Source organism: Arachis hypogaea, chromosome 1 (genome assembly GCF_003086295.3).
Source record: "Arachis hypogaea cultivar Tifrunner chromosome 1, arahy.Tifrunner.gnm2.J5K5, whole genome shotgun sequence".
In the NCBI taxonomy this organism is placed as follows: domain Eukaryota; kingdom Viridiplantae; phylum Streptophyta; class Magnoliopsida; order Fabales; family Fabaceae; genus Arachis; species Arachis hypogaea.
The window spans coordinates 45,720,397-45,723,597 of NC_092036.1; the positions used below are offsets into that span (position 1 = coordinate 45,720,397).

Below are 3,201 nucleotides of genomic sequence, written 5' to 3' on the forward strand. Positions count from 1 at the left end.
AATTCACTAAATCAACTGTATTTTATTTTGTGGCAGTTTAAAACCGTCACTAATTATGTAAAAAATCGCAGCCATGTCCATATCCTCTTGTAGTGTACTAGATGTTAATGTTATAAACTACTTCCCCCTCACCATGATCGTTAGATGATTTTAATAAAATTTTCTATGGGGTGAATTATTAAAATTTTAATTGAAAGTTTATGTGTTGAAAAATAATAATTAAAAATATGAATGACAAATAAATCTTTGAAAATTTAAAAATGTGATAAAATAATTAATAAATATTATTTTTTATAAGTGATAAAAAAATTTTTATATTTAGCAAATAATTTGTACATCGCAATTTTTTATAAAAACATTTGAATAACTATTTAGAGTATAATAAACACAAAAAATCAAACCAAAATTTGATTTCTATTTTTGAAAAAAAAAATTATTTTCAAGAATTATTAAAAATATTTAATTATTAAAAAATCTTTTTATATAAAAATTATTAAAATGAATTAACTTATTTGATATTTATAAAAAATGACTAAATAATAAGACTTAAAATAACAAAATTTTCCTATTATTTTTTCTCCTTTTCATGTTTTTTGCTCCCTATTTTTTTCTTCTCCAACATTCTCATTATCATTGTGCTTCCTCTTCTTTTTTTTCGACTTCTTCTTCTTCATCTCTATCGTCGGTTTTATCTTCATATGCACCGATGCCTTTGCCAATGTTAGGTGGCTCTATTCTATCTTTGCCACTGTTGGGCTCTTCTTCCACTGTGTCCATTGTTGATGCTATTACATTGAGTTAAATCGCCAGATCAAAACCCTTGTTGTAGCCGTAGGAATTGTTTTCTCTCTTGAGCTACACCTCTGGTGCCATTTTGCTACTGATCCTATCCGGTGATGTTTTGCCTCAACTGTTGTCCTTTTCCTCTATTTTACTTATCTCTAGGTTATGCAATTATGAGAATTTTATTGGAAGATTATATTTGATTGTGATTGTCTGATGATAGAATGATTATGATGAAGTTGGTTGAAACCTCTTGGAGGGTGGGTTAGAATTTTAGAATATTGTATTTGTTCTTTAATTTGTGATAATTGATGCTAATTAGAGTTAATTTGTGATCAATTAGCTCATACTCTTTTGTTTTGATTAAAGTTTTTAGATCACAACCATACATGATGTATACGCTTCAATTTAATTTTCAGGCACACACCATATGAGAAAGCTACATTCTCATTGTCACCAAACTTGAATGGTATCTTCTCTACCTTCAGGCCTCATGAATTGAATGATCATCACCATCACCTCATAAACACACATTTTTTAATTTTCAGGCTTTCTTCTCTCAGGCAATGTCCATTTTATTAATCTTCATTTCTTTCAAGTTCCACTAATCATCATAAAGCGACTTGAAAGAAGAAGAAACTAATAATCATAAAGAAAAGTTTAGTTGCATCAATGGAGGCTCCGTGATTGCATAGTATGTACGATATAATGGGGCCGAGAATGAAAATGTTTAGGCTTATTAGGAATAATGAAAGCTACCAAGTATAGATGCAATAATAATTGGTATTTGATCTTCCATGTTAGAATTTGTGGCTTGTTTTTTCTTTTTTGATTATGTTACTATGATCTCTTCCCATGATTCTGCAAAATTCCAACCCCCATAACTACAGCCTCTAATACTTCAAGTTGGTTTCATCAGCAGGTACACAATATAAGCTCTTTGGTAATTATGTGTTGAATCTGCTACTTGAATAAGTTGAAGATTACCAACATCATCTACTTGTATGAATCTGCTAAGCTTCCATCTTATCAAAGGTCTGTATGTCATTTGCAAACTTGTGAAAGCAAAGAGGAAGCCTCAAGTAGAGAAGACGAAACCACACAAAACCTCGTGATAACTCTAGCACTTTTTGCAATGTATTTGTACTTAAATGACATTTCTCATTTTTTACAATAATGTAATTGTACAACAAAGCGTAAGGAATAGTAATATAGAAGGGAGTCATTCAAATAAAGATGTCTAAAACGTCTTTTTTTAAAGATATTTTTTAATAATTAAAATTTAATATGTATAATTAATTAAACTTATTAATTTTTTTTAAAATTAGGCCAGACAAATTAATTTAATCGAAAAATGATAAACCAAAATTTGAACTAGCCTAAATTAATATTATTTTTTACAGAAAACGACTAAAATACACTTATTATAAAAAATGACTAAAATACTCTTATTATATATATTAATTTTGAAAACTCTAAATTCTAGTCCTTTTTTTCTCTGCCGTCATATCGTTAGGATTTAAAATTTTTAAAATTAATATATATATAGATATATAAATATAAAATAGGGATATTTTAGTTATTTTTTATAATAGAGATATTATAGTTATTTTTTATCAAAAAAATATTAATTTAGACCGGTTTAAAATTAATTTATTAGTTTTTTGGCTAAACTAATTTATTGTGTCTAATTTTAATAAAAATAACACAATTTAATCAATTATATGTGTTAAATTTTAATTATTAAAAAACATCTTTAAAAAAAGATATTTTTAATATCTTTATATAAGTGGCTCCCAATATAAAAATATTAGAGTTGTCTAATTTCTGCTAAGGCACAATTATTCATTGGATTTTTTACTTATAATAAAATTATATCAAATAAAAATTTTATAGAAAGTTTTTTTTTTCTGAAATTCGTTTGTTTTGATTTATTATTTTAGTTTTGAATTACACAATTTTAATTTAAAATTATAGAAATTGTGCAGAATTATAGAATTTTATTAACTAAGCAAAATTATAGAATTTGTACAAAAATGCACAATTAACTATGTGTAGAATTACAGAATATTAGTGTAGGATCACAAAATTAATGCAAACTTGTAGAATTTAATTTATTAAACACAGAAAGATTTGTAAAGAAGAAATAAATGAAAAAATCACTTAAAAATATATCTGTCTATTTAAAAAGAGATTTGATTTTTCTTTCTAAATATTATAAAATTAATTTTTTTAAATTTTTTTTGTACTAACAATCTTTTTTAATAATTAAATTTCGCTAGTGATCTTTTATAATAATTTTTCCATTTTTTTTATTTGTCAAAACAATTTGTTCATTTACAATAAAATTTTTTAAAAAAATTACTTGGCATAAAACTTATCAAAATTTAAAGATGAAAATATCTTATTTCTTTAATA

The 3,201-nt window shown here is 24.9% G+C and overlaps 1 long non-coding RNA gene across 1 annotated transcript; it reads left to right on the plus strand.

Annotated features, from left to right (window-relative positions):
* Positions 1–613: 613 nt before the first annotated feature.
* LOC112803337 (uncharacterized) lies at positions 614–2,018 on the plus strand. The gene is made up of 3 exons (XR_003202665.2): positions 614–893; positions 1,203–1,252; positions 1,703–2,018. It is a non-coding gene; the product is annotated as an uncharacterized lncRNA (long non-coding RNA).
* The last annotated feature ends 1,183 nt before the right edge of the window (positions 2,019–3,201 follow it).